A 24890-nucleotide genomic window follows, 5' to 3' on the forward strand; every position below is an offset into this window, starting at 1 on the left:
AAACTACAAGTCTCATGCGTTTTAGTGGTGAAAAAATAATTTAAAAAATCGTTCGGGAAATGAGTTTACTCCCTGGTTACTTTCTTTGTATACTTTTGATTATACGGGCCGGGTCCGGGGTTTACGGGAAATCGCGGCCTTTGGTTTGCCGGCGATTAAACTTCTTTTATTCAGTGTCTCATCAAAAATGAAAACATTTTTGAAAACTACAAGTCTTATGCGTTTTAGTGGTGAAAAAATAATTTAAAAAATCGTTCTTGAAATGAGTTTACTCACAGGGTACTTTCTTTGTATACACTCGACTATACGGGCCAAGCCCGGGATTTACGGGAAATCGCGGGTTTTCGTTTGCCGGCGATTAAACCTCTTTCATTAAGCGTCTCATCAAAAATGAAAACATTTTTGAAAACTACAAGTCTCATGCGTTTTAGGGTTGAAAAAAAAATTTAAAAAATCGTTCGGGAAATGAGTTTACTCCCTTGGTACTTTCTTTGTATACATTCGACTATACGGGCCAAGCCCGGGATTTACGGGAAATCGCGAGTTTTCGTTTGCCGGCGATTAAACCTCTTTCATTAAGCGTCTCATCAAAAATGAAAACATTTTTGAAAACTACAAGTCTCATGCGTTTTAGGGTTGAAAAAAAAATTTAAAAAATCGTTCGGGAAATGAGTTTACTCCCTTGGTACTTTCTTTGTATACGTTCGACTATACGGGCCAAGCCCGGGATTTACGGGAAATCGCGGGTTTTCGTTTGCCGGCGATTAAACTTCTTTTATTCAGGGTCTCATCAAAAATGAAAACAAGTTTGAAGACTACAAGTCTCGTGCGTTTTAGTGGTGAAAAAATAATTTAAAAAATCGTTCGGGAAATGAGTTTACTCCCTGGGTATTTTCTTTGTATACTTTAGACTATACGGGCCAAGCCGGGATTTATGGGAAATCGCGGGCTTTCGTTTGCCGGCGATTAAACTTCTTTTATTCAGCGTCTCATCAAAAATGAAAACAATTTTGAAAACTACAAGTCTTATGCGTTTTAGTGATGAAAAAATAATTTAAAAAATCGTTCTGGAAATGAGTTTACTCTCAGGGTACTTTCTTTGTATACATTCGACTATACGGGCCAAGCCCTGGATTTACGGGAAATCGCAGGTTTTCGTTTGCCGGCGATTCAACTTCTTTTATTCAGGGTCTCATCAAAAATGAAAACAAGTTTAAAGACTACAAGTCTCATGCGTTTTAGTGGTGAAAAAATAATTTAAAAAATCGTTCAGGAAATGAGTTTACTCCCTGGGTACTTTCTTTGTATACTTTAGACTATACAGGCCAACCCGGGATTTACGGGAAATCGCGGGTTTTCGTTTGCCGGCGATTAAACTTTTTTTATTCAGGGTCTCATCAAAAATGAAAACAAGTTTGAAGACTACAAGTCTCATGCGTTTTAGTGGTGAAAAAATAATTTAAAAAATCGTTCGGAAAATGAGTTTACTCCCTGGGTACTTTCTTTGTATACTTTTGACTATACGGGCCGAGTCCGGGATTTACGGGAAGTCGCGGGTTTTCGTTTGCCGGCGATTAAACTTTTTTTATTCAGGGTCTCATCAAAAATGAAAACAAGTTTGAAGACTACAAGTCTCATGCGTTTTAGTGGTGAAAAAATAATTTAAAAAATCGTTCGGAAAATGAGTTTACTCCCTGGGTACTTTCTTTGTATACTTTTGACTATACGGGCCGAGTCCGGGATTTACGGGAAGTCGCGGGTTTTCGTTTGCCGGCGATTAAACTTCTTTTATTCAGCGTCTCATCAAAAATGAAAATTTTTTTGAAAACTACAAGTCTCATGCGTTTTAGTGGTGAAAAAATAATTTAAAAAATCGTTCGGGAAATGAGTTTACTCCCTGGTTACTTTCTTTGTATACTTTTGATTATACGGGCCGGGTCCGGGGTTTACGGGAAATCGCGGCCTTTGGTTTGCCGGCGATTAAACTTCTTTTATTCAGTGTCTCATCAAAAATGAAAACATTTTTGAAAACTACAAGTCTTATGCGTTTTAGTGGTGAAAAAATAATTTAAAAAATCGTTCTTGAAATGAGTTTACTCACAGGGTACTTTCTTTGTATACACTCGACTATACGGGCCAAGCCCGGGATTTACGGGAAATCGCGGGTTTTCGTTTGCCGGCGATTAAACCTCTTTCATTAAGCGTCTCATCAAAAATGAAAACATTTTTGAAAACTACAAGTCTCATGCGTTTTAGGGTTGAAAAAAAAATTTAAAAAATCGTTCGGGAAATGAGTTTACTCCCTTGGTACTTTCTTTGTATACATTCGACTATACGGGCCAAGCCCGGGATTTACGGGAAATCGCGAGTTTTCGTTTGCCGGCGATTAAACCTCTTTCATTAAGCGTCTCATCAAAAATGAAAACATTTTTGAAAACTACAAGTCTCATGCGTTTTAGGGTTGAAAAAAAAATTTAAAAAATCGTTCGGGAAATGAGTTTACTCCCTTGGTACTTTCTTTGTATACGTTCGACTATACGGGCCAAGCCCGGGATTTACGGGAAATCGCGGGTTTTCGTTTGCCGGCGATTAAACTTCTTTTATTCAGGGTCTCATCAAAAATGAAAACAAGTTTGAAGACTACAAGTCTCGTGCGTTTTAGTGGTGAAAAAATAATTTAAAAAATCGTTCGGGAAATGAGTTTACTCCCTGGGTATTTTCTTTGTATACTTTAGACTATACGGGCCAAGCCGGGATTTATGGGAAATCGCGGGCTTTCGTTTGCCGGCGATTAAACTTCTTTTATTCAGCGTCTCATCAAAAATGAAAACAATTTTGAAAACTACAAGTCTTATGCGTTTTAGTGATGAAAAAATAATTTAAAAAATCGTTCTGGAAATGAGTTTACTCTCAGGGTACTTTCTTTGTATACATTCGACTATACGGGCCAAGCCCTGGATTTACGGGAAATCGCAGGTTTTCGTTTGCCGGCGATTCAACTTCTTTTATTCAGGGTCTCATCAAAAATGAAAACAAGTTTAAAGACTACAAGTCTCATGCGTTTTAGTGGTGAAAAAATAATTTAAAAAATCGTTCAGGAAATGAGTTTACTCCCTGGGTACTTTCTTTGTATACTTTAGACTATACAGGCCAACCCGGGATTTACGGGAAATCGCGGGTTTTCGTTTGCCGGCGATTAAACTTTTTTTATTCAGGGTCTCATCAAAAATGAAAACAAGTTTGAAGACTACAAGTCTCATGCGTTTTAGTGGTGAAAAAATAATTTAAAAAATCGTTCGGAAAATGAGTTTACTCCCTGGGTACTTTCTTTGTATACTTTTGACTATACGGGCCGAGTCCGGGATTTACGGGAAGTCGCGGGTTTTCGTTTGCCGGCGATTAAACTTCTTTTATTCAGCGTCTCATCAAAAATGAAAATTTTTTTGAAAACTACAAGTCTCATGCGTTTTAGTGGTGAAAAAATAATTTAAAAAATCGTTCGGGAAATGAGTTTACTCCCTGGTTACTTTCTTTGTATACTTTTGATTATACGGGCCGGGTCCGGGGTTTACGGGAAATCGCGGCCTTTGGTTTGCCGGCGATTAAACTTCTTTTATTCAGTGTCTCATCAAAAATGAAAACATTTTTAAAAACTACAAGTCTTATGCGTTTTAGTGGTGAAAAAATAATTTAAAAAATCGTTCTTGAAATGAGTTTACTCACAGGGTACTTTCTTTGTATACACTCGACTATACGGGCCAAGCCCGGGATTTACGGGAAATCGCGGGTTTTCGTTTGCCGGCGATTAAACCTCTTTCATTAAGCGTCTCATCAAAAATGAAAACATTTTTGAAAACTACAAGTCTCATGCGTTTTAGGGTTAAAAAAAAAATTTAAAAAATCGTTCGGGAAATGAGTTTACTCCCTTGGTACTTTCTTTGTATACATTCGACTATACGGGCCAAGCCCGGGATTTACGGGAAATCGCTGGTTTTCGTTTGCCGGCGATTAAACTTCTTTTATTCAGGGTCTCATCAAAAATGAAAACAAGTTTGAAGACTACAAGTCTCGTGCGTTTTAGTGGTGAAAAAATAATTTAAAAAATCGTTCGGGAAATGAGTTTACTCCCTGGGTATTTTCTTTGTATACTTTAGACTATACGGGCCAAGCCCTGGATTTACGGGAAATCGCAGGTTTTCGTTTGCCGGCGATTCAACTTCTTTTATTCAGGGTCTCATCAAATATGAAAACAAGTTTAAAGACTACAAGTCTCATGCGTTTTAGTGGTGAAAAAATAATTTAAAAAATCGTTCAGGAAATGAGTTTACTCCCTGGGTACTTTCTTTGTATACTTTAGACTATACAGGCCAACCCGGGATTTACGGGAAATCGCGGGTTTTCGTTTGCCGGCGATTAAACTTTTTTTATTCAGGGTCTCATCAAAAATGAAAACAAGTTTGAAGACTACAAGTCTCATGCGTTTTAGTGGTGAAAAAATAATTTAAAAAATCGTTCGGAAAATGAGTTTACTCCCTGGGTACTTTCTTTGTATACTTTTGACTATACGGGCCGAGTCCGGGATTTACGGGAAGTCGCGGGTTTTCGTTTGCCGGCGATTAAACTTCTTTTATTCAGCGTCTCATCAAAAATGAAAATTTTTTTGAAAACTACAAGTCTCATGCGTTTTAGTGGTGAAAAAATAATTTAAAAAATCGTTCGGGAAATGAGTTTACTCCCTGGTTACTTTCTTTGTATACTTTTGATTATACGGGCCGGGTCCGGGGTTTACGGGAAATCGCGGCCTTTGGTTTGCCGGCGATTAAACTTCTTTTATTCAGTGTCTCATCAAAAATGAAAACATTTTTAAAAACTACAAGTCTTATGCGTTTTAGTGGTGAAAAAATAATTTAAAAAATCGTTCTTGAAATGAGTTTACTCACAGGGTACTTTCTTTGTATACACTCGACTATACGGGCCAAGCCCGGGATTTACGGGAAATCGCGGGTTTTCGTTTGCCGGCGATTAAACCTCTTTCATTAAGCGTCTCATCAAAAATGAAAACATTTTTGAAAACTACAAGTCTCATGCGTTTTAGGGTTGAAAAAAAAATTTAAAAAATCGTTCGGGAAATGAGTTTACTCCCTTGGTACTTTCTTTGTATACATTCGACTATACGGGCCAAGCCCGGGATTTACGGGAAATCGCTGGTTTTCGTTTGCCGGCGATTAAACTTCTTTTATTCAGGGTCTCATCAAAAATGAAAACAAGTTTGAAGACTACAAGTCTCGTGCGTTTTAGTGGTGAAAAAATAATTTAAAAAATCGTTCGGGAAATGAGTTTACTCCCTGGGTATTTTCTTTGTATACTTTAGACTATACGGGCCAAGCCGGGATTTATGGGAAATCGCGGGCTTTCGTTTGCCGGCGATTAAACTTCTTTTATTCAGCGTCTCATCAAAAATGAAAACAATTTTGAAAACTACAAGTCTTATGCGTTTTAGTGATGAAAAAATAATTTAAAAAATCGTTCTGGAAATGAGTTTACTCTCAGGGTACTTTCTTTGTATACATTCGACTATACGGGCCAAGCCCGGGATTTACGGGAAATCGCAGGTTTTCGTTTGCCGGCGATTCAACTTCTTTTATTCAGGGTCTCATCAAAAATGAAAACAAGTTTAAAGACTACAAGTCTCATGCGTTTTAGTGGTGAAAAAATAATTTAAAAAATCGTTCAGGAAATGAGTTTACTCCCTGGGTACTTTCTTTGTATACTTTAGACTATACAGGCCAACCCGGGATTTACGGGAAATCGCGGGTTTTCGTTTGCCGGCGATTAAACTTTTTTTATTCAGGGTCTCATCAAAAATGAAAACAAGTTTGAAGACTACAAGTCTCATGCGTTTTAGTGGTGAAAAAATAATTGAAGAAATCGTTCGGGAAATGAGTTTACTCCCTGGGTACTTTCTCTGTATACTTTAGACTATACGGGCCAACCCGGGATTTACGGGAAATCGCGGGATTTCGTTTGCCGGCGATTAAACTTCTTTTATTGAGCGTCTCATCAAAAATGAAAACATTTTTGAAAACTACAAGTCTTATGCGTTTTAGTGGTGAAAAAATAATTTAAAAAATCGTTCGGGAAATGAGTTTACTCCCTGGGTACTTTGTTTGTATACTTTTGACTAGACGGGCCGAGTCTGGGATTTACGGGAAGTCGCGGGTTTTCGTTTGCCGGCGATTCAACTTCTTTTATTCAGCGTCTCATCAAAATTGAAAACATTTTTAAAAACTACAAGTCTCATGGGATTTAGTGATGAAAAAATAATTTAAAAAATCGTTCTGGAAATGAGTTTACTCACAGGGTACTTTCTTTGTATACATTCGACTATACGGGCCAAGCCCGGGATTTACGGAAAATCGCGGGTTTTCGTTTGCCGGCGATTAAACCTCTTTCATTAAGCGTCTCATCAAAAATAAAAACATTTTTGAAAACTACAAGTCTCATGCGTTTTAGTGGTGAAAAAAAATTTAAAAAATCATTCGGGAAATGAGTTTACTCTCTGGGTACTTTCTTTGTATACTTTTGACTATACGGGCCAAGCCGGGATTTACGGGAAATCGCGGGTTTTCGTTTGCCGGCGATTAAACTTCTTTTATTCAGCGTCTCATCAAAAATGAAAACAATTTTGAAAACTACAAGTCTTATGCGTTTTAGTGGTGAAAAAATAATTTAAAAAATCGTTCGGGAAATGAGTTTACTCCCTGGGTACTTTCTTTGTATACTTTAGACTATACGGGCCACCCGGGATTTACGGGAAATCGCGGGATTTCGTTTGCCGGCGATTAAACTTCTTTTATTCAGCGTCTCATCAAAAATGAAAACATTTTTGAAAACTACAAGTCTTATGCGTTTTAGTGGTGAAAAAATAATTTAAAAAATCGTTCTTGAAATGAGTTTACTCACAGGGTACTTTCTTTGTATACACTCGACTATACGGGCCAAGCCCGGGATTTACGGGAAATCGCGGGTTTTCGTTTGCCGGCGATTAAACCTCTTTCATTAAGCGTCTCATCAAAAATGAAAACATTTTTGAAAACTACAAGTCTCATGCGTTTTAGGGGTGAAAAAAAAATTTAAAAAATCGTTCGGGAAATGAGTTTACTCCCTTGGTACTTTCTTTGTATACATTCGCCTATACGGGCCAAGCCCGGGATTTACGGGAAATCGCGGGTTTTCGTTTGCCGGCGATTAAACTTCTTTTATTCAGGGTCTCATCAAAAATGAAAACAAGTTTGAAGACTACAAGTCTCATGCGTTTTAGTGGTGAAAAAATAATTTAAAAAATCTTTCGGGAAATGAGTTTACTCCCTGGGTATTTTCTTTGTATACTTTAGACTATACGGGCCAACCCGGGATTTACGGAAAATCGCGGGCTTTCGTTTGCCGGCGATTAAACTTCTTTTATTCAGCGTCTCATCAAAAATGAAAACAATTTTGAAAACTACAAGTCTTATGCGTTTTAGTGATGAAAAAATAATTTAAAAAATCGTTCTGGAAATGAGTTTACTCCCTGGGTACTTTCTTTGTATACTTTTGACTAGACGGGCCGAGTCCGGGATTTACGGGAAGTCGCGGGTTTTCGTTTGCCGGCGATTCAACTTCTTTTATTCAGGGTCTCATCAAAAATGAAAACAAGTTTAAAGACTACAAGTCTTATGCGTTTTAGTGATGAAAAAATAATTTAAAAAATCGTTCTGGAAATGAGTTTACTCACAGGGTACTTTCTTTGTATACATTCGACTATACGGGCCAAGCCCGGGATTTACGGGAAATCGCGGGTTTTCGTTTGCCGGCGATTAAACTTCTTTTATTCAGCGTCTCATCAAAAATGAAAACATTTTTGAAAACTACAAGTCTCATGCGTTTTAGTGGTGAAAAAATAAGTTAAAAAATCGTTCCGGAAATGAGTTTACTCCCTGGGTACTTTCTTTGTATACTTTTGACTAGACGGGCCGAGTCCGGGATTTACGGGAAGTCGCGGGTTTTCGTTTGCCGGCGATTCAACTTCTTTTATTCAGGGTCTCATCAAAAATGAAAACAAGTTTAAAGACTACAAGTCTTATGCGTTTTAGTGATGAAAAAATAATTTAAAAAATCGTTCTGGAAATGAGTTTACTCACAGGGTACTTTCTTTGTATACATTCGACTATACGGGCCAAGCCCGGGATTTACGGGAAATCGCGGGTTTTCGTTTGCCGGCGATTAAACTTCTTTTATTCAGCGTCTCATCAAAAATGAAAACATTTTTGAAAACTACAAGTCTCATGCGTTTTAGTGGTGAAAAAATAACTTGAAAAATCGTTCCGGAAATGAGTTTACTCCCTGGGTACTTTCTTTGTATACTTTTGACTAGACGGGCTGAGTCCGGGATTTACGGGAAGTCGCGGGTTTTCGTTTGCCGGCGATTCAACTTCTTTTATTCAGGGTCTCATCAAAAATGAAAACAAGTTTGAAGACTACAAGTCTTATGCGTTTTAGTGGTGAAAAAATAATTTAAAAAATCGTTCTGAAAATGAGTTTACTCACAGGGTACTTTCTTTGTATACATTCGACTATACGGGCCAAGCCCAGGATTTACGGGAAATCGCGGGTTTTCGTTTGCCGGCGATTAAACCTCTTTCATTAAGCGTCTCATCAAAAATGAAAACATTTTTGAAAACTACAAGTCTCATGCGTTTTAGTGGTGAAAAAAAATTTAAAAAATCGTTCGGGAAATGAGTTTACTTCCTGGGTACTTTCTTTGTATACTTTTGACTATACGGGCCAAGCCGGGATTTACGGGAAATCGCGGGTTTTCGTTTGCCGGCGATTAAACTTCTTTTATTCAGCGTCTCATCAAAAATGAAAACAATTTTGAAAACTACAAGTCTTATGCGTTTTAGTGGTGAAAAAATAATTTAAAAAATCGTTCGGGAAATGAGTTTACTCCCTGGGTACTTTCTTTGTATACTTTAGACTATACGGGCCAACCCGGGATTTACGGGAAATCGCGGGATTTCGTTTGCCGGCGATTAAACTTCTGTTATTCAGCGTCTCATCAAAAATGAAAACATTTTTGAAAACTACAAGTCTTATGCGTTTTAGTGGTGAAAAAATAATTTAAAAAATCGTTCTTGAAATGAGTTTACTCACAGGGTACTTTCTTTGTATACACTCGACTATACGGGCCAAGCCCGGGATTTACGGGAAATCGCGGGTTTTCGTTTGCCGGCGATTAAACCTCTTTCATTAAGCGTCTCATCAAAAATGAAAACATTTTTGAAAACTACAAGTCTCATGCGTTTTAGGGGTGAAAAAAAAATTTTAAAAATCGTTCGGGAAATGAGTTTACTCCCTTGGTACTTTCTTTGTATACATTCGCCTATACGGGCCAAGCCCGGGATTTACGGGAAATCGCGGGTTTTCGTTTGCCGGCGATTAAACTTCTTTTATTCAGGGTCTCATCAAAAATGAAAACAAGTTTGAAGACTACAAGTCTCATGCGTTTTAGTGGTGAAAAAATAATTTAAAAAATCTTTCGGGAAATGAGTTTACTCCCTGGGTATTTTCTTTGTATACTTTAGACTATACGGGCCAACCCGGGATTTACGGGAAATCGCGGGCTTTCGTTTGCCGGCGATTAAACTTCTTTTATTCAGCGTCTCATCAAAAATGAAAACAATTTTGAAAACTACAAGTCTTATGCGTTTTAGTGATGAAAAAATAATTTAAAAAATCGTTCTGGAAATGAGTTTACTCACAGGGTACTTTCTTTGTATACATTCGACTATACGGGCCAAGCCCGGGATTTACGGGAAATCGCTGGTTTTCGTTTGCCGGCGATTAAACTTCTTTTATTCAGCGTCTCATCAAAAATGAAAACATTTTTGAAAACTACAAGTCTCATGCGTTTTAGTGGTGAAAAAATAACTTGAAAAATCGTTCCGGAAATGAGTTTACTCCCTGGGTACTTTCTTTGTATACTTTTGACTAGACGGGCTGAGTCCGGGATTTACGGGAAGTCGCGGGTTTTCGTTTGCCGGCGATTCAACTTCTTTTATTCAGGGTCTCATCAAAAATGAAAACAAGTTTGAAGACTACAAGTCTTATGCGTTTTAGTGGTGAAAAAATAATTTAAAAAATCGTTCTGAAAATGAGTTTACTCACAGGGTACTTTCTTTGTATACATTCGACTATACGGGCCAAGCCCAGGATTTACGGGAAATCGCGGTTTTTCGTTTGCCGGCGATTAAACCTCTTTCATTAAGCGTCTCATCAAAAATGAAAACATTTTTGAAAACTACAAGTCTCATGCGTTTTAGTGGTGAAAAAAAATTTAAAAAATCGTTCGGGAAATGAGTTTACTCCCTGGGTATTTTCTTTGTATACTTTAGACTATACGGGCCAACCCGGGATTTACGGGAAATCGCGGGCTTTCGTTTGCCGGCGATTAAACTTCTTTTATTCAGCGTCTCATCAAAAATGAAAACAATTTTGAAAACTACAAGTCTTATGCGTTTTAGTGATGAAAAAATAATTTAAAAAATCGTTCTGGAAATGAGTTTACTCACAGGGTACTTTCTTTGTATACATTTGACTATACGGGCCAAGCCCGGGATTTACGGGAAATCGCGGGTTTTCGTTTGCCGGCGATTAAACTTCTTTTATTCAGCGTCTCATCAAAAATGAAAACATTTTTGAAAACTACAAGTCTCATGCGTTTTAGTGGTGAAAAAATAACTTGAAAAATCGTTCCGGAAATGAGTTTACTCCCTGGGTACTTTCTTTGTATACTTTTGACTAGACGGGCTGAGTCCGGGATTTACGGGAAGTCGCGGGTTTTCGTTTGCCGGCGATTCAACTTCTTTTATTCAGGGTCTCATCAAAAATGAAAACAAGTTTGAAGACTACAAGTCTTATGCGTTTTAGTGGTGAAAAAATAATTTAAAAAATCGTTCTGAAAATGAGTTTACTCACAGGGTACTTTCTTTGTATACATTCGACTATACGGGCCAAGCCCAGGATTTACGGGAAATCGCGGGTTTTCGTTTGCCGGCGATTAAACCTCTTTCATTAAGCGTCTCATCAAAAATGAAAACATTTTTGAAAACTACAAGTCTCATGCGTTTTAGTGGTGAAAAAAAATTTAAAAAATCGTTCGGGAAATGAGTTTACTTCCTGGGTACTTTCTTTGTATACTTTTGACTATACGGGCCAAGCCGGGATTTACGGGAAATCGCGGGTTTTCGTTTGCCGGCGATTAAACTTCTTTTATTCAGCGTCTCATCAAAAATGAAAACAATTTTGAAAACTACAAGTCTTATGCGTTTTAGTGGTGAAAAAATAATTTAAAAAATCGTTCGGGAAATGAGTTTACTCCCTGGGTACTTTCTTTGTATACTTTAGACTATACGGGCCAACCCGGGATTTACGGGAAATCGCGGGATTTCGTTTGCCGGCGATTAAACTTCTGTTATTCAGCGTCTCATCAAAAATGAAAACATTTTTGAAAACTACAAGTCTTATGCGTTTTAGTGGTGAAAAAATAATTTAAAAAATCGTTCTTGAAATGAGTTTACTCACAGGGTACTTTCTTTGTATACACTCGACTATACGGGCCAAGCCCGGGATTTACGGGAAATCGCGGGTTTTCGTTTGCCGGCGATTAAACCTCTTTCATTAAGCGTCTCATCAAAAATGAAAACATTTTTGAAAACTACAAGTCTCATGCGTTTTAGGGGTGATAAAAAAATTTAAAAAATCGTTCGGGAAATGAGTTTACTCCCTTGGTACTTTCTTTGTATACATTCGCCTATACGGGCCAAGCCCGGGATTTACGGGAAATCGCGGGTTTTCGTTTGCCGGCGATTAAACTTCTTTTATTCAGGGTCTCATTAAAAATGAAAACAAGTTTGAAGACTACAAGTCTCATGCGTTTTAGTGGTGAAAAAATAATTTAAAAAATCTTTCGGGAAATGAGTTTACTCCCTGGGTATTTTCTTTGTATACTTTAGACTATACGGGCCAACCCGGGATTTACGGGAAATCGCGGGCTTTCGTTTGCCGGCGATTAAACTTCTTTTATTCAGCGTCTCATCAAAAATGAAAACAATTTTGAAAACTACAAGTCTTATGCGTTTTAGTGATGAAAAAATAATTTAAAAAATCGTTCTGGAAATGAGTTTACTCACAGGGTAATTTCTTTGTATACATTCGACTATACGGGCCAAGCCCGGGATTTACGGGAAATCGCGGGTTTTCGTTTGCCGTCGATTAAACTTCTTTTATTCAGGGTCTCATCAAAAATGAAAACAAGTTTGAAGACTACAAGTCTCATGCGTTTTAGTGGTGAAAAAATAATTTAAAAAATCTTTCGGGAAATGAGTTTACTCCCTGGGTATTTTCTTTGTATACTTTAGACTATACGGGCCAACCCGGGATTTACGGGAAATCGCGGGCTTTCGTTTGCCGGCGATTAAACTTCTTTTATTCAGCGTCTCATCAAAAATGAAAACAATTTTGAAAACTACAAGTCTTATGCGTTTTAGTGATGAAAAAATAATTTAAAAAATCGTTCTGGAAATGAGTTTACTCACAGGGTACTTTCTTTGTATACATTCGACTATACGGGCCAAGCCCGGGATTTACGGGAAATCGCGGGTTTTCGTTTGCCGGCGATTAAACTTCTTTTATTCAGCGTCTCATCAAAAATGAAAACATTTTTGAAAACTACAAGTCTCATGCGTTTTAGTGGTGAAAAAATAATTTAAAAAATCGTTCTGGAAATGAGTTTACTCCCTGGGTACTTTCTTTGTATACTTTTGACTAGACGGGCCGAGTCCGGGATTTACGGGAAGTCGCGGGTTTTCGTTTGCCGGCGATTCAACTTCTTTTATTCAGGGTCTCATCAAAAATGAAAACAAGTTTGAAGACTACAAGTCTTATGCGTTTTAGTGATGAAAAAATAATTTAAAAAATCGTTCTGGAAATGAGTTTACTCACAGGGTACTTTCTTTGTATACATTCGACTATACGGGCCAAGCCCGAGATTTACGGGAAATCGCGGGTTTTCGTTTGCCGGCGATTAAACTTCTTTTATTCAGCGTCTCATCAAAAATAAAAACATTTTTGAAAACTACAAGTCTCATGCGTTTTAGTGGTGAAAAAATAACTTGAAAAATCGTTCCGGAAATGAGTTTACTCCCTGGGTACTTTCTTTGTATACTTTTGACTAGACGGGCTGAGTCCGGGATTTACGGGAAGTCGCGGGTTTTCGTTTGCCGGCGATTCAACTTCTTTTATTCAGGGTCTCATCAAAAATGAAAACAAGTTTGAAGACTACAAGTCTTATGCGTTTTAGTGGTGAAAAAATAATTTAAAAAATCGTTCTGAAAATGAGTTTACTCACAGGGTACTTTCTTTGTATACACTCGACTATACGGGCCAAGCCCGGGATTTACGGGAAATTGCGGGTTTTCGTTTGTCGGCGATTAAACCTCTTTCATTAAGCGTCTCATCAAAAATGAAAACATTTTTGAAAACTACAAGTCTCATGCGTTTTAGGGGTGAAAAAAAAATTTAAAAAATCGTTCGGGAAATGAATTTACTCCCTTGGTACTTTCTTTGTATACATTCGACTATACAGGCCAAGCCCAGGATTTACGGGAAATCGCGGGTTTTCGTTTGCCGGCGATTAAACTTCTTTTATTCAGGGTCTCATCAAAAATGAAAACAAGTTTGAAGACTACAAGTCTCATGCGTTTTAGTGGTGAAAAAGTAATTTAAAAAATCGTTCGGGAAATGAGTTTACTCCCTGGGTAATTTTTTTGTATACTTTTGACTATACGGCCCAAGCCCGGGATTTACGGGAAATGGCGGGTTTTCGTTTGCCGGCGATTAAACTTCTTTTATTCAGTGTCTCATCAAAAATGAAAACATTTTTGAAAAATACAAGTCTCATGCGTTTTAGTGGTGAAAAGATAATATAAAAAATCGTTTTGGAAATGAGCTTACTCACAGGGTACTTTCTTTGTATACATTCGACTATACGGGCCAAGCCCGGGATTTACGGGAAATCGCGGGTTTTTGTTTGCCGGCGAATAAACCACTTTCATTAAGCGTCTCATCAAAAATGAAAACATTTCTGAAAACTACAAGTCTCATGCGTTGTAGTGGTGAAAAAATAATTTAAAAAATCGTTCGGGAAATGAGTTTACTCCCTGGGTACTTTCTTTGTATACTTTTGCCTATACGGGCCAAATCCGGGATTTACGGGAAGTCGCGGGTTTTCGTTTGCCGACGATTAAACTTCTTTTATTCAGCGTCTCATTAAAAATGAAAACATTTTGAAAACTACAAGTCTTATGCGTTTTAGTGGTGAAAAAATAATTTAATAAATCGTTCTGGAAGTGAGTTTACTCACAGGGTACTTTCTTTGTATACATTCGACTATACGGGCCAAGCCCGGGATTTACGGGAAATTGCGGGTTTTTGTTTGCCGCCGATTAAACCTCTTTCATTAAGCGTCTCATCAAAAATTAAAACATTTCTGAAAACTACAAGTCTCATGCGTTGTAGTGGTGAAAAAATAATTTAAAAAATCGTTCGGGAAATGAGTTTACTCCCTGGGTACTTTCTTTGTATACTTTTGACTATACGGGCCGAGTCCGGGATTTACGGGAAGTCGTGGGTTTTCGTTTGCCGTCGATTAAACTTCTTTTATACAGCTTCTCATCAAAAATGAAAACGTTTTTAAAAACTACAAGTCTCATGCGTTTTAGTGGTGAAAAAATAATTTAAAAATCGTTCGGGAAATGAGTTTACTCCCTGGGTACTTTCTTTGTATACTTTTGACTATACGGGCCGAGTCCGGGATTTACGGGAAATCGCGGGTTTTCGTTTGCCGGCGATTAAACTTCTTTTATTCAGCGTCTCATTAAAAATGAAAACATTTTTAAAAACTACAAGTCTCATGGGCTTTAGTGGTGAAATAATAATTTAAAAAATCGTTTGGGAAATGAGTTTACTCCCTGGGTACTTTCTTTGTATACTTTTGACTATACGGACCGAGTCCGGGATTTACGGGAAATCGCAGGTTTTCGTTTGCCGGCGATTAAACATCTTTTATTCAGCGTCTCATCAAAAATGAAAACAATTTTGAAAACTACAAGTCTTATGCGTTTTAGTGATGAAAAAATAATTTAAAAAATCGTTCGGGAAATGAGTTTACTCCCTGGGTACTTTCTTTGTATAGTTTTGACTATACGGGCCAAGCCCGGATTTACGGGAAATCGCGGGTTTTCGTTTGCCGGCGATTAAACTTCTTTTATTCAGAGTCTCATCAAAAATGAAAACAATTTTGAAAACTACAAGTCTTATGCGTTTTAGTGATCAAAATATAATTTAAAAAATCGTTCTGGAAATGGGTTTACTCACAGGGTACTTTCTTTGTATACATTCGACTATACGGGCCAAGCCCGGGATTTACGGGAAATCGCGGGTTTTCGTTTGCCGGCGATTAAACATCTTTTATTCAGCGTCTCATCAAAAATGAAAATATTTTTGAAAACTACAAGTCTCATGCGTTTTAGTGGTGAAAAAATAATTTAAAAAATCGTTCCGGAAATGAGTTTACTCCCTGGGTACTTTCTTTGTATACTTTTGACTAGACGGGCCGAGTCCAGGATTTACAGAAAGTCGCGGGTTTTCGTTTGCCGGCGATTCAACTTCTTTTATTCAGCGTCTCATCAAAAATTAAAACATTTTTAAAAACTACAAGTCTCATGGGCTTTAGTGATGAAAAAATAATTCAAAAAATTGTTCTGGAAATGAGTTTACTCACAGGGTACTTTCTTTGTATACATTCGACTGTACGGGCCAAGCCCGTTATTTACGAGAAATCGCGGGTTTTCGTTTGCCGGCGATTAAACCTCTTTTATTCAGCGTCTCATCAAAAATGAAAACAATTTTGAAAACTACAAGTCTTATGCGCTTTAGTGATGAAAACATAATTTTAAAAATCGTTCTGGAAATGAGTTTACTCACAGGGTACTTTCTTTGTATAGTTTTGACTATACGGGCCAAGCCCGGGATTTACGGGAAATCGCGGGTTTTCGTTTGTCGGCGATTAAACCTCTTTTATTCAGCGTCTCATCAAAAATGAAAACAATTTTGAAAACTACAAGTCTTATGCGTTTTAGTGATGAAAAAATAATTTAAAAAATCGTTCTGGAAATGAGTTTACTCACAGGGTACTTTCTTTGTATACATTCGACTATACGGGCCAAGCCCGGGATTTACGGGAAATCGCGGGTTTTTGTTTGCCGGCGATTAAACATCTTTTATTCAGCGTCTCATCAAAAATGAAAACATTTTTGAAAACTACAAGTCTTATGCGTTTTAGTGGTGAAAAAATAATTTAAAAAATCGTTCTTGAAATGAGTTTACTCACAGGGTACTTTCTTTGTATACACTCGACTATACGGGCCAAGCCCGGGATTTACGGGAAATCGCGGGTTTTCGTTTGCCGGCGATTAAACCTCTTTCATTAAGCGTCTCATCAAAAATGAAAACATTTTTGAAAACTACAAGTCTCATGCGTTTTAGGGGTGAAAAAAAAATTTAAAAAATCGTTCGGGAAATGAGTTTACTCCCTTGGTACTTTCTTTGTATACATTCGCCTATACGGGCCAAGCCCGGGATTTACGGGAAATCGCGGGTTTTCGTTTGCCGGCGATTAAACTTCTTTTATTCAGGGTCTCATCAAAAATGAAAACAAGTTTGAAGACTACAAGTCTCATGCGTTTTAGTGGTGAAAAAATAATTTAAAAAAATTTTTCGGGAAATGAGTTTACTCCCTGGGTATTTTCTTTGTATACTTTAGACTATACAGGCCAACCCGGGATTTACGGGAAATCATGGGCTTTCGTTTGCCGGCGATTAAACTTCTTTTATTCAGCGTCTCATCAAAAATGAAAACAATTTTGAAAACTACAAGTCTTATGCGTTTCAGTGATGAAAAAATAATTTAAAAAATCGTTCTGGAAATGAGTTTACTCACAGGGTACTTTCTTTGTATACATTCGACTATACGGGCCAAGCCCGGGATTTACGGGAAATCGCGGGTTTTCGTTTGCCGGCGATTAAACTTCTTTTATTCAGCGTCTCATCAAAAATGAAAACATTTTTGAAAACTACAAGTCTCATGCGTTTTAGTGGTGAAAAAATAATTTAAAAAATCGTTCCGGAAATGAGTTTACTCCCTGGGTACTTTCTTTGTATACTTTTGACTAGACGGGCCGAGTCCGGGATTTACGGGAAGTCGCGGGTTTTCGTTTGCCGGCGATTCAACTTCTTTTATTCAGGGTCTCATCAAAAATGAAAACAAGTTTGAAGACTACAAGTCTTATGCGTTTTAGTGATGAAAAAATAATTTAAAAAATCGTTCTGGAAAAGAGTTTACTCACAGGGTACTTTCTTTGTATACATTCGACTATACGGGCCAAGCCCGGGATTTACGGGAAATCGCGGGTTTTCGTTTGCCGGCGATTAAACTTCTTTTATTCAGCGTCTCATCAAAAATGAAAACATTTTTGAAAACTACAAGTCTCATGCGTTTTAGTGGTGAAAAAATAACTTGAAAAATCGTTCCGGAAATGAGTTTACTCCCTGGGTACTTTCTTTGTATACTTTTGACTAGACGGGCTGAGTCCGGGATTTACGGGAAGTCGCGGGTTTTCGTTTGCCGGCGATTCAACTTCTTTTATTCAGGGTCTCATCAAAAATGAAAACAAGTTTGAAGACTACAAGTCTTATGCGTTTTAGTGGTGAAAAAATAATTTAAAAAATCGTTCTGAAAATGAGTTTACTCACAGGGTACTTTCTTTGTATACACTCGACTATACGGGCCAAGCCTGGGATTTACGGGAAATCGCGGGTTTTCGTTTGTCGGCGATTAAACCTCTTTCATTAAGCGTTTCATCAAAAATGAAAACATTTTTGAAAACTACAAGTCTCATGCGTTTTAGGGGTGAAAAAAAAATTTAAAAAATCGTTCGGGAAATGAGTTTACTCCCTTGGTACTTTCTTTGTATACATTCGACTATACAGGCCAAGCCCAGGATTTACGGGAAATCGCGGGTTTTCGTTTGCCGGAGATTAAACTTCTTTTATTCAGGGTCTCATCAAAAATGAAAACAAGTTTGAAGACTACAAGTCTCATGCGTTTTAGTGGTGAAAAAGTAATTTAAAAAATCGTTCGGGAAATGAGTTTACTCCCTGGGTATTTTCTTTGTATACACTCGACTATACGGGCCAAGCCCGGGATTTACGTGAAATCGCTGGTTTTCGTTTGCCGGCGGTTAAACCTCTTTCATTAAGCGTCTCATCAAAAATGAAAACATTTCTGAAAACTACAAGTCTCATGCGTTATAGTGGTGAAAAAATATTTTAAAAAATCGTTCGGGAAATGAGTTTACTCCCTAGGTACTTTCTTTGTATACTTTTGACTATACGGGCCGAGTCCGGGATTTACGGGAAATCGCGGGTTTTTGTTTGCCGGCGATTAAACTTCTTTTATTCAGCGTCCCATCAAAAATGAAAACATTTTTGAAAACTAAAAGTCTCATGCGTTTTAGTGGTGAAAAAATAATATAAAAAATCGTTCGGGAAATGAGTTTACTCCCTAGGTAATTTTTTTGTATACTTTTGACTATACGGCCCAAGCCCGGGATTTACGGGAAATGGCGGGTTTTCGTTTGCCGGCGATTAAACTTCTTTTATTCAGTGTCTCATCAAAAATGAAAACATTTTTGAAAAATACAAGTCTCATGCGTTTTAGTGGTGAAAAGATAATATAAAAAATCGTTTTGGAAATGAGCTTACTCACAGGGTACTTTCTTTGTATACATTCGACTATACGGGCCAAGCCCGGGATTTACGGGAAATCGCGGGTTTTTGTTTGCCGGCGAATAAACCACTTTCATTAAGCGTCTCATCAAAAATGAAAACATTTCTGAAAACTACAAGTCTCATGCGTTGTAGTGGTGAAAAAATAATTTAAAAAATCGTTCGGGAAATGAGTTTACTCCCTGGGTACTTTCTTTGTATACTTTTGCCTATACGGGCCAAATCCGGGATTTACGGGAAGTCGCGGGTTTTCGTTTGCCGACGATTAAACGTCTTTTATTCAGCGTCTCATTAAAAATGAAAACATTTTGAAGACTACAAGTCTTATGCGTTTTAGTGATGAAAAAATAATTTAAAAAATCGTTCTGGAAAAGAGTTTACTCACAGGGTACTTTCTTTGCATACATTCGACTATACGGGCCAAGCCCGGGATTTACGGGAAATCGCGGGTTTTCGTTTGCCGGCGATTAAACTTCTTTTATTCAGCGTCTCATCAAAAATGAAAACATTTTTGAAAACTACAAGTCTCATGCGTTTTAGTGGTGAAAAAATAACTTGAAAAATCGTTCCGGAAATGAGTTTACTCCCTGGGTACTTTCTTTGTATACTTTTGACTAGACGGGCTGAGTCCGGGATTTATGGGAAGTCGCGGGTTTTCGTTTGCCGGCGATTCAACTTCTTTTATTCAGGGTCTCATCAAAAATGAAAACAAGTTTGAAGACTACAAGTCTTATGCGTTTTAGTGGTGAAAAAATAATTTAAAAAATCGTTCTGAAAATGAGTTTACTCACAGGGTACTTTCTTTGTATACACTCGACTATACGAGCCAAGCCCGGGATTTACGGGAAATCGCGGGTTTTCGTTTGTCGGCGATTAAACCTCTTTCATTAAGCGTCTCATCAAAAATGAAAACATTTTTGAAAACTACAAGTCTCATGCGTTTTAGGGGTGAAAAAAAAATTTAAAAAATCGTTCGGGAAATGAGTTTACTCCCTTGGTACTTTCTTTGTATACATTCGACTATACAGGCCAAGCCCAGGATTTACGGGAAATCGCGGGTTTTCGTTTGCCGGCGATTAAACTTCTTTTATTCAGGGTCTCATCAAAAATGAAAACAAGTTTGAAGACTACAAGTCTCATGCGTTTTAGTGGTGAAAAAGTAATTTAAAAAATCGTTCGGGAAATGAGTTTACTCCCTGGGTATTTTCTTTGTATACACTCGACTATACGGGCCAAGCCCGGGATTTACGGGAAATCGCTGGTTTTCGTTTGCCGGCGATTAAACCTCTTTCATTAAGCGTCTCATCAGAAATGAAAACATTTCTGAAAACTACAAGTCTCATGCGTTATAGTGGTGAAAAAATAATTTAAAAAATCGTTCGGGAATTGAGTTTACTCCCTAGGTACTTTCTTTGTATACTTTTGACTATACGGGCCGAGTCCGGGATTTACGGAAAATCGCGGGTTTTTGTTTGCCGGCGATTAAACTTCTTTTATTCAGCGTCCCATCAAAAATGAAAACATTTTTGAAAACTAAAAGTCTCATGCGTTTTAGTGGTGAAAAAATAATATAAAAAATCGTTCGGGAAATGAGTTTACTCCCTGGGTAATTTTTTTGTATACTTTTGACTATACGGCCCAAGCCCGGGATTTACGGGAAATGGCGGGTTTTCGTTTGCCGGCGATTAAACTTCTTTTATTCAGTGTCTCATCAAAAATGAAAACATTTTTGAAAAATACAAGTCTCATGCGTTTTAGTGGTGAAAAGATAATATAAAAAATCGTTTTGGAAATGAGCTTACTCACAGGGTACTTTCTTTGTATACATTCGACTATACGGGCCAAGCCCGGGATTTACGGGAAATCGCGGGTTTTTGTTTGCCGGCGAATAAACCACTTTCATTAAGCGTCTCATCAAAAATGAAAACATTTCTGAAAACTACAAGTCTCATGCGTTGTAGTGGTGAAAAAATAATTTAAAAAATCGTTCGGGAAATGACTTTACTCCCTGGGTACTTTCTTTGTATACTTTTGCCTATACGGGCCAAATCCGGGATTTACGGGAAGTCGCGGGTTTTCGTTTGCCGACGATTAAACTTCTTTTATTCAGCGTCTCATTAAAAATGAAAACATTTTGAAAACTACAAGTCTTATGCGTTTTAGTGGTGAAAAAATAATTTAATAAATCGTTCTGGAAGTGAGTTTACTCACAGGGTACTTTCTTTGTATACATTCGACTATACGGGCCAAGCCCGGGATTTACGGAAAATTGCGGGTTTTTGTTTGCCGGCGATTAAACCTCTTTCATTAAGCGTCTCATCAAAAATTAAAACATTTCTGAAAACTACAAGTCTCATGCGTTGTAGTGGTGAAAAAATAATTTAAAAAATCGTTCGGGAAATGAGTTTACTCCCTGGGTACTTTCTTTGTATACTTTTGACTATACGGGCCGAGTCCGGGATTTACGGGAAGTCGTGGGTTTTCGTTTGCCGTCGATTAAACTTCTTTTATACAGCTTCTCATCAAAAATGAAAACATTTTTAAAAACTACAAGTCTCATGCGTTTTAGTGGTGAAAAAATAATTTAAAAATCGTTCGGGAAATGAGTTTACTCCCTTGGTACTTTCTTTGTATACATTCGACTATACAGGCCAAGCCCAGGATTTACGGGAAATCGCGGGTTTTCGTTTGCCGGCGATTAAACTTCTTTTATTCAGGGTCTCATCAAAAATGAAAACAAGTTTGAAGACTACAAGTCTCATGCGTTTTAGTGGTGAAAAAGTAATTTAAAAAATCGTTCGGGAAATGAGTTTACTCCCTGGGTATTTTCTTTGTATACACTCGACTATACGGGCCAAGCCCGGGATTTACGGGAAATCGCTGGTTTTCGTTTGCCGGCGATTAAACCTCTTTCATTAAGCGTCTCATCAGAAATGAAAACATTTCTGAAAACTACAAGTCTCATGCGTTATAGTGGTGAAAAAATAATTTAAAAAATCGTTCGGGAATTGAGTTTACTCCCTAGGTACTTTCTTTGTATACTTTTGACTATACGGGCCTAGTCCGGGATTTACGGAAAATCGCGGGTTTTTGTTTGCCGGCGATTAAACTTCTTTTATTCAGCGTCCCATCAAAAATGAAAACATTTTTGAAAACTAAAAGTCTCATGCGTTTTAGTGGTGAAAAAATAATATAAAAAATCGTTCGGGAAATGAGTTTACTCCCTGGGTAATTTTTTTGTATACTTTTGACTATACGGCCCAAGCCCGGGATTTACGGGAAATGGCGGGTTTTCGTTTGCCGGCGATTAAACTTCTTTTATTCAGTGTCTCATCAAAAATGAAAACATTTTTGAAAAATACAAGTCTCATGCGTTTTAGTGGTGAAAAGATAATATAAAAAATCGTTTTGGAAATGAGCTTACTCACAGGGTACTTTCTTTGTATACATTCGACTATACGGGCCAAGCCCGGGATTTACGGGAAATCGCGGGTTTTTGTTTGCCGGCGAATAAACCACTTTCATTAAGCGTCTCATCAAAAATGAAAACATTTCTGAAAACTACAAGTCTCATGCGTTGTAGTGGTGAAAAAATAATTTAAAAAATCGTTCGGGAAATGACTTTACTCCCTGGGTACTTTCTTTGTATACTTTTGCCTATACGGGCCAAATCCGGGATTTACGGGAAGTCGCGGGTTTTCGTTTGCCGACGATTAAACTTCTTTTATTAAGCGTCTCATTAAAAATGAAAACATTTTGAAAACTACAAGTCTCATGCGTTATAGTGGTGAAAAAATAATTTAAAAAATCGTTCGGGAATTGAGTTTACTCCCTAGGTACTTTCTTTGTATACTTTTGACTATACGGGCCGAGTCCGGGATTTACGGAAAATCGCGGGTTTTTGTTTGCCGGCGATTAAACTTCTTTTATTCAGCGTCCCATCAAAAATGAAAACATTTTTGAAAACTAAAAGTCTCATGCGTTTTAGTGGTGAAAAAATAATATAAAAAATCGTTCGGGAAATGAGTTTACTCCCTGGGTAATTTTTTTGTATACTTTTGACTATACGGCCCAAGCCCGGGATTTACGGGAAATGGCGGGTTTTCGTTTGCCGGCGATTAAACTTCTTTTATTCAGTGTCTCATCAAAAATGAAAACATTTTTGAAAAATACAAGTCTCATGCGTTTTAGTGGTGAAAAGATAATATAAAAAATCGTTTTGGAAATGAGCTTACTCACAGGGTACTTTCTTTGTATACATTCGACTATACGGGCCAAGCCCGGGATTTACGGGAAATCGCGGGTTTTTGTTTGCCGGCGAATAAACCACTTTCATTAAGCGTCTCATCAAAAATGAAAACATTTCTGAAAACTACAAGTCTCATGCGTTGTAGTGGTGAAAAAATAATTTAAAAAATCGTTCGGGAAATGACTTTACTCCCTGGGTACTTTCTTTGTATACTTTTGCCTATACGGGCCAAATCCGGGATTTACGGGAAGTCGCGGGTTTTCGTTTGCCGACGATTAAACTTCTTTTATTCAGCGTCTCATTAAAAATGAAAACATTTTGAAAACTACAAGTCTTATGCGTTTTAGTGGTGAAAAAATAATTTAATAAATCGTTCTGGAAGTGAGTTTACTCACAGGGTACTTTCTTTGTATACATTCGACTATACGGGCCAAGCCCGGGATTTACGGAAAATTGCGGGTTTTTGTTTGCCGGCGATTAAACCTCTTTCATTAAGCGTCTCATCAAAAATTAAAACATTTCTGAAAACTACAAGTCTCATGCGTTGTAGTGGTGAAAAAATAATTTAAAAAATCGTTCGGGAAATGAGTTTACTCCCTGGGTACTTTCTTTGTATACTTTTGACTATACGGGCCGAGTCCGGGATTTACGGGAAGTCGTGGGTTTTCGTTTGCCGTCGATTAAACTTCTTTTATACAGCTTCTCATCAAAAATGAAAACATTTTTAAAAACTACAAGTCTCATGCGTTTTAGTGGTGAAAAAATAATTTAAAAATCGTTCGGGAAATGAGTTTACTCCCTGGGTACTTTCTTTGTATACTTTTGACTATACGGACCGAGTCCGGGATTTACGGGAAATCGCAGGTTTTCGTTTGCCGGCGATTAAACATCTTTTATTCAGCGTCTCATCAAAAATGAAAACAATTTTGAAAACTACAAGTCTCATGCGTTTTAGTGGTGAAAAAATAATTTAAAAAATCGTTCCGGAATTGAGTTTACTCCCTGGGTACTTTCTTTGTATACTTTTGACTAGACGGGCCGAGTCCGGGATATACAGAAAGTCGCGGGTTTTCGTTTGCCGGCGATTCAACTTCTTTTATTCAGCGTCTCATCAAAAATTAAAACATTTTTAAAAACTACAAGTCTCATGGGCTTTAGTGATGAAAAAATAATTCAAAAAATTGTTCTGGAAATGAGTTTACTCACAGGGTACTTTCTTTGTATACATTCGACTATACGGGCCAAGCCCGTTATTTACGAGAAATCGCGGGTTTTCGTTTGCCGGCGATTAAACCTCTTTTATTCAGCGTCTCATCAAAAATGAAAACAATTTTGAAAACTACAAGTCTTATGCGCTTTAGTGATGAAAACATAATTTTAAAAATCGTTCTGGAAATGAGTTTACTCACAGGGTACTTTCTTTGTATAGTTTTGACTATACGGGCCAAGCCCATGATTTACGGGAAATCGCGGGTTTTCGTTTGTCGGCGATTAAACCTCTTTTATTCAGCGTCTCATCAAAAATGAAAACAATTTTGAAAACTACAAGTCTTATGCGTTTTAGTGATGAAAAAATAATTTAAAAAATCGTTCTGGAAATGAGTTTACTCACAGGGTACTTTCTTTGTATACATTCGACTATACGGGCCAAGCCCGGGATTTACGGGAAATCGCGGGTTTTTGTTTGCCGGCGATT

The sequence above is a fragment of the Hydractinia symbiolongicarpus genome, chromosome 6 (genome assembly GCF_029227915.1).
Source record: "Hydractinia symbiolongicarpus strain clone_291-10 chromosome 6, HSymV2.1, whole genome shotgun sequence".
NCBI lineage: Eukaryota > Metazoa > Cnidaria > Hydrozoa > Anthoathecata > Hydractiniidae > Hydractinia > Hydractinia symbiolongicarpus.